Here is a 15,921-nt window from a genome sequence, read left to right as displayed (position 1 = left end):
TTGGAAAGTATAATAATTTAATACTGTCTAATAAAGTTGACTATAACCTTTCATTACAAACTATAAACACTAGAGAAAATTCTGTGCATGTGTTCCTGGAAAAATGCACAATGATGTTCATAGCAGCACTGATTGTAATAGAAAATCTGAAAACACATTAATTTGCCTAACAGAAGGAAAAAATCAACTGTGATACATTTACACAATGGCTTACTATTCATCAGTTAGAAAGGATAAACTAATGCTACAGTCTCAATAATCATGAAGACTAAACATGGATGAAACTTGAAGGCATTTGCTAAGTAAGATAAGTTAGACAGAGAAAGACAAATAGCCTATGATCTCACTAATATGGGAAATCTAAAAAAAAAAAAAAACTGAACTCATAAATACAGAGAATGAATTAGCAGTTGCTAGAGGAAGGAGCTAGGGATGAGGGAAATGGGTAAAGATTGTCAAAAGTACAAACTTCCAGTTATAAGACAATTGAGTTCTAGGGATACAATATACAGCATGGTGACTACAGTTAATAGTATTGTATCATATACTTGAAAGTTGCTAAGAGGATAGATCTTAAAACTTCTCATCACAAGAAAAAAAAGTTGTAGCTACAAAAAGAGATAGATATTAATTAAACTTACTATGGTAATCATTTTGTAATATTTATACATGGTTCAAATGATTATGTGGTACACATTAAGTGTTAAATGTCATTTATATCTCAATAAATTGAAGAGAAGACTAGAAGGTATTCTATTAAGAGAAAACACAAATAAGAAAAGGATCTACATAACAAGGTGTAATAAAAATGTTTTAAAGGATAAAAATCTTTGTACATTGATAAAAATATACATTTATAGGAAAAGAATAAAAAGTACACAGTAATATGCAACTAAATGCTGATAATTATTGTCTCTAGTATGATATTACTGAGTGAGACAAATAGTCTTAGGAAAGAAGCATAAGTACTTTATTTCGCTTGTATGATTATTTTTAAATGGGTGCTTATGTTAATCTTTATACCTTTCTGAATATACAACATAATAGTTAAAATGAAAAAATAAAGAGGAAGTAGATAAGATTTTTAAGGTACACACCTTTAATAATGAGACCATAAATATGTAGCAAAGAAATCCTCCTGATAATGAGCTCATGGTAAAAAAAAAAAAAAAAAAAAAAAAAAGAGTCACTCTCATAGTAACAACAGAAAAGTAGTTGCCAGGGGCTAAAGAAGGGATAGAAATAGGAGAGGATGGTAAAAGGGTACAAACATTCAGTTTAAGATGAGTAAGTTTTAAGAATCTAATGTACAGCATGGTTGCTATAGTCAATAACACTGCATTTTGATAGATTCCTGCCTCACATTGAGGCCTTTTATCCATTTTGAGTTTATCTTTGTGTATGGTGTAAGAGAATGGTCAAGTTTCATTCTTCTACACATAGCTGTCCAATTTTCCCAGCACCATTTATTGAAGAGACTGTCTTTTTCCAAGGTATGTTTTTTCCTGCTTTGTTGAAGATTACTTGACCATAGAGTTGAGGGTCCATATCTGGGCCCTCTACTCTGTTCCACTGGTCTATGTGTCTGTTTTGTGCCAGTACCATGCTGTCTTGGTGATCACAGCTTTGTAGTAAAGCTTGAAATCAGGCAGAGTGATGGCCCCTGTTTTGTTTTTCTTTTTCAATATTTCCTTAGCAATTTGGGGTCTCTCCTGGTTCCATACAAATTTTAGGATTGTTTATTCCAGCTCTTTGAAAAATGGCCGTGTAATTTTGATCAAAATGGCATTGAAAGTATAGATTGCTCTTGGCAGTATAGACATTTTAACAATGTTTATTCTTCCAATCCATGAGCATGGAATGCTCTTCCATCTTTTTGTGTCTTCTTCAATTTCTTTCATGAGTGTTCTGTAGTTCCTCGAGTACAGATCTTTTACCTCTTCGGTTAGGTTTATTCCCAGATATCTTATGGTTCTTGGTGCTATAGTAAATGGAATCAATTCTCTAATTTCCCTTCCTGTATTTTCATTGTTAGTATTTAAGAAAGCAACTGATTTCTGTACATTGATTTTGTATCCTGCCACATTACTGAATTCCTGTATGAGTTCTAGTAGTTTGGGGGTGGAGTCTTTTTGGCTTTCCACATAAAGTATCATATCATCTATGAAGAGAGAGAGTTTGACTTCTTTGCCAATTTGAATATCTTTTATTTCTTTTTGTTGTTTAATTGCTGTTGCTAGGACTTCTAGTACTATGTTGAACAAGTATGGTGAGAGTCATATTCCTGATTTCAAAGGGAAGGCTGTCAGCTTTTCCCCATTGAGGATGATATTCGCTGTGGGTTTTTCATAGACAGATTTTATGAAGCTGAGGAATGTTCCCTATATCCCTGTACTTTGAATTGTTTTCATCAGCAATGGATGCTGTATCTTGTCAAATGTTTTTTCTGCATTGTCTGAGAGGGCCATGTGGTTCTTCTCTCTTCTCTTGATTTGTTCAATCACATTGATTGATTTGTGAATGTTGAACTACCCTTGCATCCCAGGGATAAATCCCACCTGGTCATGGTGGATAATCTTTTTAATGTACTCTTGGATGCTATTAGCTAGGATCTTGTGGAGAATCTTGGCATCCATATTCATCAGGGATATTGGTCTGAAATTCTCCTTTTTGGTGGGGTCTTTGCCTGGTTTGGGGATCAGGGTAATGCTGGCTTCATAAAAAGTTTGGAAGTTTTCCTTCTGTTTCTATTTTTTTAAACAGCTTCAAGAGAATTGGTATTATTTCTTCTTGAATGTTGGGTAGAATTCTCCAGGGAATCTCTCAGGTCCTGGGCTCTATTTTTTTGGGAGGTTTTTTTTTTTTTTTTTATCACTGCTTCAATCTTGTTTCTAGATATTGATCTATTGAGGTTGTCAACTTCTTCCTGATTCAGTTTTGGAAGCTTATAGATTTCCAGGAATGCAACCATTTCATCTAGGTTGCTTAACTTATTAGCATATAACTGTTGACAATAATTTCTGATGATTTTTTCTATTGCAGTAACCTCTTCCACATCGGCCACAGTAACTTCTTTCAAGATATGTCTCCAAAGGCAAAGGAAACAACAGCAAAAATGAACTTTTGGGACTTCATCAAGATCAGAAACTTCTGCACAGCAAAGGAAACAGCCAACAAAACAAAGAGGCAACCCACAGAATGGGAGAAGATACTCTCAAATGACACGACAGACAAAGGGTTGCTATCCAAGATCTATAAAGAACTCCTCAAACTCAATACAAACAAAACAGATAATCATGTCGAAAATGGGCAGAAGACAAGAACAGACACTTCTCCAAGGAAGACATACAAGTGACTAACAGAAACATGAAAAAATATTCATCATCATTAGCAATCAGGGAGATTCAAATACAAACTACATTGAGATACCACCTTACACCAGTTAGAATAGCCAAAATTGATAAGATAGTAAACAGCAAGTGTTGGAGAGGATATGGAGAAAGGGGAACCCTCTTATATTGTTGGATGGAATGCAAGTTGGTGTAGCCACTTTGGAAAACAGTGGGGAGATTCCTTAAGAAATTAAAAATAGAGCTACCATATGACTCTGCAATTGCACTGCTGGGTATTTACCCCAAAGATACAGATGTAGTTAAAAGAAGAGCCACCTGTACCCCAATGTTCATAACAGCAATGGCCACAGTCGCCAAACTGTGGAAAGAAACAAGATGCCCTTCAATGGATGAATGGATAAAGAAGATATGGTCCATATATATAATAGAGTATTATGCCTCCATCAGAAAGGATGAATACCCAACTTTTGTATCAACATGAATGGGACTGGAAGAGATTTTGCTGAGTAAAATAAGTCAAGCAGAGAGAGTCAATTATCATATGGTTTCACTTACTTGTGGAGCATAAGGAATAACACGGAGGACATTGGGAGATAGAGAGGAGAAGTGAGTTTGGAGAAATCAGAGGGGGAGACAAACCATGAGAGACTGCGGACTCTGAGAAACAAACTGAGGGTTTTGGAGGGGAGGGTGATGGGAGGTTGTGTGAGCCTGGTGGTGGGTAACAGAGTAGAACCTAACATTCTCATGCAAAAAAGATAAATATGTGAGGTGATGATGTGTTAATTAACTAGATGGTAAGAACTGTTTCATAAGGATACATAGATAAATCATCATGAGGGAGCCTGGATGGTTCAGTCATTAAGCGTCTGCCTTCGCCTCAGGTCATGATCCCAGGGTCCTGGAATCAAGTCCCACATCCAGTTCCCCACTCTGCAGGAAGTCTGCTTCTCCCTCCCCCACTCTCCTTCCTGTGTTCCCTTTCTCACTGTCTCTCTCTGTGGAATAAATAAATAAAATCTTCAAAAAAAAGAAAAATCATCATGATGTACACTTTACATATCTTACAATTTTATATGTCAATTAAAGTTAAAACTAATTCAATTGTCTCAGTCCCCATTTTTTAATTATAAAATATTACTTAATATGCTAATAAATTACTGAGACACAAATATAACAGTAGCCTACCCAGTATGAGAGATTTTTACTTTTATTAAACAATTGAGTTACTTCTTTTTAATTCAAAAGTAATTCAGAAGCAATACTTTTTAATTAAAAGACTATAACATATAACATATGTGTACATTTACTTTAAGACGTGTCAAAAATTGGTTTTTATTTCTACCAATTTATTAGAACATTCTTAGTTTTCAGACTAACCCACATAGATTAAAGAAAACAGAACTATCCTCCTAGTATTCCTTTCATAATAGAGTATAACATTTTTCTTTTGCTCTTGCTTGCAAGTTAGAATACTAAAAAACTCACAGTTTATTATATCATTCTTGCTCAGATTTGTGGTATAATTCACAACCATCTTATGTGTGATATCATTGTGCTAGGTCAAATCCTATGGAAGAAAGAGCACATCAGTGGAGTTTAAAAGTATAGTTTTTTGAACATAGTCTAAAGAATTTTGGACTGAAAAGCGAAATCCCCCAATATATTGAATTCATCTCCTCAAGAAAATGAAGTATGTTTTTATTGAAAGTTAATAAAAAATACAGAATGCAAATAATAAGGAATCATACCTACTTATCTAATTAAGGAATTTGGCTAGTAAACTAGCTTTCTATTTCTACCAACTATCACCTATATTTTTATCTATCTAAATTCCTGAAAGCCTTATCTTTTATGGAATTTACTGGGTAAGGAATTTCAGACTCATATCTGTATCTCCTTTTAAGTGTTAGCTAGGAGGGAAGAGATAGTAAGACTATTCCATCTTCTATTTTCCTATATCCCTCATTAGAAACTATTCAAATGTCAAAGTACAAACAAGGTGAAGAGTCAGGGACTTTTAAACAATATTTCATCATTGCTTTTCTGATTGTACCCAGATTTTTCCTAGAACAATTTTTTCCCCATGGTTGGGTTGTTAGGAAACAATGTGTCTGATTAAGAGTCATTAAAATGTAATGATTAAACCAAACATAGTTTAAAGACAGAAGTAAGTTCCAGTCTCAGATGGGTAAACCTGAGGAATTATTTAATCTCTCTGAGTGCCTTGGTTGTGTCATTTGTTGAGAATCCCCATAGAGTTGGTATGGGTATTAAATAAGACAAACTGTGTAGTGTTTAGCACAGGCACAGGTACAACATACAAGCTGAATATAAATTAGCTGGTATTATTCTTCTCTGCCTCCTGGGGAATATATCCTTCTTTAACTTTTAGTACTCAAGAAGGAGGAGTCTGGGGGCACCAGGGGGCTCAACTGGTGAAGTGTTTGACTCTTGGTTTTGGTTCAGGTCATTATCTTATTGTCCTGAGATCAAGCCCCACATTGTGCTCCGTACTCAGCACAGGGTCTGCTCCAGAGTCTCCTTCCCCTCCCCAGACTCCCTCTCTCTAAAATAAATAAATAAGTCTTTAAAAAAAAAAAAAAAGAAAGAGGAGTATGGAACACACTATTTTACACATTGTGCAGCATCTGAGCGGGGAGTAAAGACTACATCTTAGTTGTTTGCAGCTTCACTTGGTAGTATATTAGTTTTCTATGTCTGTTATAATAATTACTGCCAAGTTGGTGGGTTACATCATTTATTCTCTTATAGTTATGGAGGTCAGAAATCCAAAGTCAGATTCACTAAGACCAACTCAAGATGTTGGAGGGGCTGCATTCCCTCCAGAACCTCTAGGGGAGAGTCCATTCCTTGACCTTTCAATCTAATCTGGCAGTTGTCAGCATTCCCTGTTTTGTGGCTGTGTTACTCCAACATCTGTCTCTATGGTTACAGGACTCTCTCCTCTTCTGTGTGAAATCTTCCTCCATCTCCCTTTTACAAACATACTTTTGATAACTTTATAAAAGTGTTCACTCAGATGATCTAGAACAACCCTCCAATATCAAGATCCTTAACCTGACCACATCCAACATCTCTTTAAACATTTCCAGATTCTAGGGATTAGTACCTGGGTATTTGGGGGAACATTTTTTCAGCCTATCACAGCATCTTACCCTCCTAGTCATATTATTTCTTTTTTTAAGATTTATTTTTTTAAGATTTTATTTATTTGAGAGAGGGGTGGGGAGCACAAGCAGTGGGGTGGAGAAGGAAGAGGGAGAAGCATATTCCCTGCTGGGCAGGGAGCCTAACACAGGATTCCATCCCAGGACCCTGAGAACATGACCTGAGCCAAAGGCAGCTACTTAACCAACCAGGACAACCCAGCACCCCTGTTTATTTATTTGAGAGAGAAAGAGAGAGAGTAAAGAGCACAAGTGTGAGGGGCAGAGGGAGAAGGAAAGAGAATCTCATGCACACTCCACGCTGAGTGAGGAGCCCAACATGGGGTTTGAACTCACAACCCTAAGATCAGGACCTAAGCCAAAACCAAGAGTTGGAAGCTTAACTGACTGCACCACCCAGGAACCCCATACTGATTATTTCTGAATTGCCACTCTCTTTTTGTCATAGAATTGGCCAAAATAAGATTCTTTGGTTTAATATTTGCCACACATATGTGACCAATTAAATTCTACAAAATGAGTTGGTTTTCCTCAAGATTTTAATCATAGACTTTGGGGTCTAGATTCAAACTGCTTGGCCTCAAAAATTGGCTCCTCCATATACTATGTGTTTTTTTATGTTTATTTAAGTTTATTTAAGTTCTCTGTACCATAACTTTCTCACTTATAAATGGAAATAATAGTTATTTCATAAACTGAATGTGAGGATTAAAATAAATCACACTTGTAAAATGCATGCAATAATACCTAGCACATTACTAAAGGATATTATTTTTATTATTATTATGCTGTTGTTGTTCTTAAATGGACTTGCATGGAAGTGTATTTTTTAATCAATGATGACAAACATGGCTATCAGGTGCAAAAGGGAATGTGATTCCATGACTCTACTACACTAAAGAGAACATGGAAGACATTGAATATAGCAGGAGTCGTGTGGCAGTCCCCAGTGATTTCCAACTTCTATCCTTAACTCAGCAGCAGATAAAAACCATAACTGAAATTTCAAAGTTAACATTTTTGAAAGAAACCAAATACTATTCACAAATTATTTAAAAGGGTTTATGGAAGCCACCAAAGAAAATCTAATGGTCACATTTTGGAATATATTATTATTAGAATCAATGGAATTTCTAGTCTAAGGTGAATTGAAAAGAATTTTTCACCTACGTATTGCACATTAATTTTATAATGAAAAGTATTATCATTGTTCTTCCATTTCTAACTTGTGTATATAATATACATCTACATGTCTTATGTGTGTATATAATATACATCTACATGTCTTATGTGTGTATATATATGTGTGTGTGTGTGTGTGTGTGTGTCTGCATGTACACTGTATTTATACCAACCATCTTTACTTTGAATAGTTTTCAAAGTGCTTATCGAATGCATATTTATTGAATGATGTTGGTTGTATTCTAGCTGCAGCATGGTGATAAATGATGGCGTGTTAATTCCTGAGACATCCTGATTCAACATTAGAATTTCAATATCAAAAAACTATACTACATGAGAGTATATAAAAAGTCTTCTACTAGTAATAACTATAATTAATAATTACACAATGCTCTGTGGATTACCACATACATTCTAAATTTGATCCTCAAAAGCATCAAATGATTTCCTCATGATTTCATAGCTAGGTCTTTAAAAAACTCAGAAAATTAATCTCAGATTTAAATTTCTATGCTTTTTTACCTTACCTTGCTCCTTTCAAAGGCCCAAAGGATAAGAGCTATAAAATTTCAAAGGAAAGAGTGTTCATTATGATCTGAGAATCATAGAAGAAAATTCACTGAAGTAGCTGAATTTTAATCTTTTTTTTAAGTAAACTCTATCCCTAACTTGGGGCTCAAACTTAATGACCCCAACATGAAGAGTCTCATGCTCTCCAACTGAGCTAGCCAGGTGCCCCTTACCTCAATCGTAATACATAAAACGTAATGGCTTAAAGTCAAGGAGAGTATTACTGGATAAAGGGAACAGCATCAACCAAAGTTTACTCATTGAGAAAAAAAGTGGAAGGTGGAACTCAGAATTATCAAGTCAATAAATACAATCCCTTCACTGAAATATGAAAAATAAGGCTAATATAAAATTGTTGAAAGACTAAGAAGCACAGATTTTATTAAGTAGACAATAGGGGGTTAAAGTTTTTGAAGAGAAGAATGATGTGCTGCATAATCAGTAAAAGGAAGATCAGGAAACCAGCTGCATACAGGATGGAAAGGAGGGTGTAGTGGAAGGTTGCTGCCAGGGGCATAAAGCAGACCTTTCCTAGAGCCTCAGAAGAGTGGGGGGGAAAAAAGTACAGAGTGTGATAAAAACAACTGAAAAGAATGTGTTGATTTAGAAAAAGAGATAATAGTATTTTTAGCTGCCTACTAAATAATCATTCTTTTTACATGTTGCTGGACATGATTTACTTTTTTTTTAAAGATTTTATTTATTTATTTGACAGACAGAGATTACAAGTAGGCAGAAAGGCAGGCAGAAAGAGAGAGAGAGGAGGAAGCAGGCTCCCTGCTGAGCAGAGAGCCAGATGCGGGGCTCGATCCCAGGACCCTGGGATCATGACCTGAACCGAAGGCAGAGGCTTTAACCCACTGAGCCACCCAGGCGCCCCTGGACATGATTTTCTAAAGTTTTTTTAAGATAGTTGAACCTATATTCATAGAATATATTTGTGCTTAGAAATCTTAACTTCAGATAATTCCCTGATTTAGTATTAGGACACACTGAACAAGAAAGAAAATATTTCCTCTATTTTCTGAGAATTGGTTTAGAAGTATTTATTCATTGGATGCATGAAAAAATTTACCATACATTTATAATTGTTATATATTTTTTGCTGCATTGATCTTATCACCATAACATCTCACTGTGTCTCTAGTAATTCTTCTTAATCTGAAAGTATGAGACGTTTTTGTTTCAGTGATATGTCTCAAAGAAATTTAGAGAAAAATTGTGCATATGTATTCATACATGTATATATAAACTTATACATATGTATGTGTGCAGTCTTTTATATTGACCCATATATTTATAATTTCTGGTGTCCTTCTTTCTTCCTTTTTTTTTTTTTTTGCATAATTCAGTTTACCCACGGATACCATTTCCTGTCACTACGATTTTTTTTAGCATTTCCTAAAGTGGAGTTCTGCTCACAAAAAATTCTCTCTGGTTTCAATATTTATTTGGCATTCAGGTTTGAGGATTAGTCTGGTAAGTTACAGAACTCTCTATGAATAGTCTCTTTTCTGTACTTTTAATGTACCATTTCAATGTCTTCTGGGTTATATTATTTCTGATGAGAAGTCAGTAATTAATTGTTAGTGTTTCCTATATATATTATGCCATTTTTTCTTGTTGCTTGCAGTATTTTCTTTTTATGTTTGGCTTTTATTGATTTAACTATAATGTGGCTATGTGAAATTTTCTTTGGATTTACATTGTTTTGTATTTATAAGTTAATATTTTTCACTGAATTTCAGAAGTTTTTTAACCATTGTTTCCTCAAAAACAATTTTTTTTTTCGTTTTCTCTCTTCTCTTTTTCCTCCCGGACTCCACTAATTATAGTGTCCATTTAATATGGTCCCACAAGTCTCTATTACCTTATTCATCTTTTGTTCTGTTTTGTTTTTATATCTTTTCTTCTCTCTGTTGTTTAACTGGAAAATATTAATTTCATTTGTGTAATTTCCAGTTCTATATTGTGATTTCCTATCTTTTTGTCATTAATACTAAATTTACCTCTAAATCTTAATTCATACCTTACTCTAGTCCTTTGAACAAATTTGAAATAGTTGCCCTGAAGTCTTTATCTGCTACATCCCACAATTGGGTCCATTCAGAGTCAATTTCTAATGACTGCTTTCTTTCCTGATTGTGGTTCCCATGTTCATGCTCCATCAGTCATTGTGAATAATATGTTTTGAAGACTTTGGGATCCAGACTTCTTTTTTTTTCCTACTGAAAATTGTTGCCCTTATTTTGTTATAGTAGGCATTTAACTTGCCAAGACTCAGACTGAGAAATCTTAAATTTACTGTTTTTCCTTCTGCCAGATGTTACTTTCTCAGTTTGGTCCCGTGGGAGTCTCCATGAGCTTGTATAGCTTAGTATTGATTCAAAGATCAGGCAGAATTTATATTCAGATTTTGAAACTTACTCTCTTGGATGTTTCTTTGCTTCTGGGGTTTGCTTCCAATCTTACCATGAGACTCAGTTCTGCTCAGAAGCCTCCCAAATGTACATGGGTTTAGCAACACACTACCAGAAGAGCAAACATGCAAATCTCACCAGGAGCAGTTCTCTCTCTTCAGATTAGGTAGTCTCTGATTTCTGTACCCTTCTGCACCAGACTCTCTTGGGTCTCCCATGTGTTTGAAGTGTTATGCAGTTTGTCTGCCCTTCGGGACTCTTCTATGCATCTTGAGCCAGAGATACTGCCAATTGCCGCTGCCTTAACTGGGTGCATCAGGGTTAAAGAGCTCCTCACACAAGAAAGTCACACATTTGAGTGCTTGTCCAATGTAGCAGTTGCTCAGGAGTAAACACTATACAATTCTGACTGATTCCTTCTTTTTTCAAATGCCTACAAACAGCTGTTTTAAAATATTTTGTTCTAGTTTTTAAAAATGCGAAATTGTCATCTATGGGTGGAATCACTGACTTCTTTATACAGCCATTACTGGAAGACCCCGCGATGTGTATTTTCATTAGAAGTATTTTGTGTTTAAGTTAACTGTAAAATCATTCACTAAAATATTTTAGAGAAGACACTGCAGTTGGTAAGTTCAAGTTCAAAGGCATATGATTTATCTAAATTTAAATGTCTGGGTGGCTCAGTCCATTAATCTTCTGCCTTTGGCTCCAGTCATGGTCCCAGGGCCCTCGAATCAAGTTCTGTGTCTGGCTCCCTGTTCAGTGAGGAGTTTGCTTCTCCTCTGCCTGCCACCCCCCTGCTTGTGCTCTCTTTCCCTCACTCTCTGAGAAATAAATAAATAAAATATTTTAAAAAAATTCTTATTATAAAAAAGCCTTATGTAATGAAAGCATATCAATAAATGTGAATCTTTAAAATCAGTGCTTGTATATTCAAAATCTTCTGTCTGTGACTTTTCTTTTTTTTTTTTAAGATTTTATTTATTTGACAGATGGAGATCACAAGTAGGCAGAGAAGCAGGCAGAGAGAGAGAGAGGAGGAAGCAGGCTCCCCGCTGAGCAGAGAGCCAGATGCGGGGCTCGATCCCAGGACCCTGGGATCATGACCTGAGCTGAAGGCAGAGGCTTTAACCCACTGAGCCACCCAGGTGCCCCCTGTCTGTGACTTTTCTTAAACGGGATAAATTTATATTGAACCAAAACAGATGTGATTCTGAAAAGGTTCTAGTAGAAGTCCAAAATGTTCAGAGGAAGTTTATTCTTCCAAGACTCATTTCATGGTTCACTGGATAAAACACATCTTTCTGTTTCATGATTTTAAAATAACTCTTGAAGAAATTCATCATACTTTGAAGAATACTGGAAATCCACTTTAAAACAGGCAAGAAAGATTAAGGAAAAGAAACATGAAACACCTCACATCTCCTAATTTCTTTTATTTTACCAGTATGATTTAGATTAAATACAATTTTCTTTTTTTCTGTTTGAGGTTTCCAATATTTTATTGTCCTCTGGTAACATTTGATCCCTAATTTAAAAAAAAAGTCACTGCAGTTTAAAGTGTAATTCCTCTTTTTACTTTATGAAGTGTGATAGAACCTCAAAGAGTTTCAATGATTATTCAATGCCTTATATTATGTGACACAGTTGCTTTATCAAGGTGTACAAAGTATAATCAATTAATCAGTTTTCCTTTTGTTTCTTAGTTGAAAGTTTAATAAAATAGAGAAAAAGGAAAGAAGAGAGGAAAATAACAGGGAAAAGGAGCATGTATGTGTGTGTATACATATAGATTCACATATATACATATGTATAATTTCAAACATGGAAAACCATGTTGTGATTTTAAGTCATTTTCTAGTACTTTCATTTATCATCTCACTGATAAGAAAATAGAAGAAATGTGGTTTATATCCCTGCAACAGTGTTAATGATTATCTTATCTTGGTTTTCCTTCCCTATTGGACTGGGAATATCTTGAGGTTAAGGAGGTATGTACACATCCTTGGATACTTCAATACCTATTACAGTGTCTGACACATCATATGCAATCATAGTTTTTGCTGAAGGAATGAATATTCTGTCTTTTCATTTCATCCTGATACTCATTCCAGTTAAATGCACCCCCTTTTTTTAAATTCAGTAGAATAGGAGAGGAGGTCATATTTCAGTGAGGAAACTGAAATAAGAAAAGCACTGTAGTCAGTAAACCATTATCAGAGGGTATAGACAACTTTACTATTAGCCTTTTATGGATAATCAGATTTCTGCCCACTGAAGCAAAACCATCCTCAACAAGAAACAGTGAATTGATTAAAGCTTTGTTCTGCTCTGGCTGACTTTCAGCATTCTTGTGTTTTATACAGAACACAGATACAGTTTGGATTCTGCAGAACAGGATAGGATGATCTACAGAGGATCAGTACCACAGAACTTTGTCTCTGTACAAGCAATGTCTGCGGTAATCTACACCAGATGGTGCTGAGAAGTCTTTAGTTTGTAACATTCTCCAAGGAACTCATGACTAAAATGAGGGTAAAATTCAGCACAAAAATTGTAAATTTGTGGAATGAAGTTGGATAGGTCTCTATAAATTAAATAATATTTGTATTGTTGCTACATATTTTTTTATATCCTCTCCCATAATACAATTGAACAGGATGGTGTATTAGCAGAATTAAGGGAAAGTTCTGGAAATAAAAATGGATAACTATCTTTGGGGAACATTTTCACTACGTTTTTTTATTGCAATAGTTTATAATGTACATTTGTGAGTATGTGTATATTTTAAATTAATACAAAAAACTGATTTACTATATAATTGTGTTCTAAACAAGCATGTTTGGTTTTTCTCAATTTCCCCCTTACATATTATTAAAGAGTTGGATACTATTGCTGGTGTTACTAAGAATGTGTTTCTCATATGAAACATACCATGGTTGTTGAGAAGAGACATTAGTATCCTAATATAAATTATATTTATATCATAATATAAATATATATTTATATACACAGATTTTAAATTACTTGATATGCTAAGCTTTTCAAAGAGTCAGATACTGGAAGTGTGAGTTATTATAGCAGCATTGAGTTAAATAAACCCTGTCAGATACTGAGGATAGAGGAATAAACTGTCCACAACAACGTACCCAGCAATTCTAAAATGATAAGAGGATTCCACCTGCACTGAGATTGACAAAGAATTTGGACTAGGGTTTATATATATTCAAGTCATTGGCAAAGTATTTGGTTATACCTTCCTTTGATCAAGAATTTATAAATATTAAAACCCCAGAGTAGTAGCTATGAAAAAGTTCTTTAAAATAAAAGAAAACATTTCTGGAAGATCCAGAGAAAAATAACATATGTAAAGTATTTCACTACAGAACACAAATAGTTAAGAAAATTATTTTGCATGCTCAGTGGGAAAAAGCATGACATGGCTTATACAAAAAGAAATCAAGTTTGAGAAAGGTAAAAATAAGATGAAATAAAAAGGCAATAATATGAGATGAATAAGAAAAGGTGAAAAAAGAAGACTGAAAAAATCAAATGATAAACCAATTTTCAAACTTTACCTGAAAGCTTAAATATAATAAATATGATAAGAAATACAAGAGAGAAATTCACATTTTGTATGGCACTTATAAATGTAATAATGTGAGATGTAATAATTTAGAGAACAGGGAATGGAGAGGCTAAAAAGAATTATTTTAAAAAGACCAACTGAAATAGCAATGATTACCAAAGATGTATATGAAGTAATTCTTGAGGTGAAAAATACAGTGTATAAAAGTTGTTTTCTTCTGGGAGTTTTATAGTTTCGGGTCTTATGTTTAAGTCTTTCATTCATTGTATATTGGTGTGAAATAGGAGTCGAGTTTTATCCTTTTATATGTGAATAGCCAGTTTTCCCACGTCTCTTCAAAGAAGACACACAAATGACCAACAAGTATATGAAAAGATGTAGAACATCACTAATCATTAGGAAAACACAAATCAAAACCACAACAAGACATCATCTCATACCCGTTATGATGGCAATTATCAAAAACAAAACATAAACAAAAGATAACAATTGTTGGCAACAAAGTGGAACAATTGGAGCAGCTGTGCACTGTTCATGGGAATGTAAAATGGTGCGGCCTATGTGGATAACAGTATGGAGGCTCCTCAAAAATTAAAAATGGGGGACGCCTGGGTGGCTCAGTTGGTTAAGCAGCTGCCTTCGGCTCAGGTCATGATTCCAGCGTCCTGGGATCGAGTCCCGCATCGGGCTCCTTGCTCAGCAGGAGCCTGCTTCTCCCTCTGCCTCTGCCTGCCATTCTGTCTGCCTGTGCTTGCTCTCTCTCCCTCTCTCTCTGACAAATAAATAAAATCTTTAAAAAAAAAATTAAAAATGGAACCATCATATGATGCTGCATTCTCACTCTTGGGTATATATCTGAAAGTATTAAAACTTTTAAAATATGAATCTCAAAGAGATCCTGGTCTCCCATGTTCATGGTAGCATTATTCATGATAGCCAAAATATAGAAAACCACAAATATCTATAAAAAGATGAATGGATAAAGAAAATGCGGTATGTACATACAACAGGATATCATTCAGCCTTTAAAATGGAGGAAAATGTACCATTTGCAACACCACAGATGGACCGAGAAGACATGCTATGGGAAATAAGTCAATCACAGAAGGACCATCACTGCATGATTCCACTTATGTGAGGAATCTAAAGCAAACAAACTTATAAGAAAATAGAATAGTGGTTCCCAGGGGCTGGGAGGAGGGGGAGATGAGGGAGTTGTTCAGTATGTATAAAGTTATACAAGATGATTTTTAGAAACCTGCTGCAAAATACAGTACCTAGAGTTAACAATACAGTTTTGTGTACTTTAGAATTCATAAAGAGGATAGAACTCTTGGTAAGTGTTTTTGCCATTAACACACACACAGAGCAAAGGGACAAAAGGAAACTTTCAGAGGTGATTGATATGTTTATTATGTTGATTGTGATAATGATATCACAAGTATATATGTATGTGTCCTAACACATCAAATTGTATCAAATATGTTCTGGTTTTGTGTATAAATTATGCTTCAATAAAATTGAAATAAAAGAAATACAGAGACCCTATAACCCATAGCATACATCATGCTTAATGGTGAAATGTTGAAAACTTTGCAATAGTGAAAATATAA

This window comes from Lutra lutra, chromosome 6 (genome assembly GCF_902655055.1).
Source record: "Lutra lutra chromosome 6, mLutLut1.2, whole genome shotgun sequence".
Classification (NCBI taxonomy): Eukaryota; Metazoa; Chordata; class Mammalia; order Carnivora; family Mustelidae; genus Lutra; species Lutra lutra.
This window is presented reverse-complemented; position numbering follows the sequence as displayed.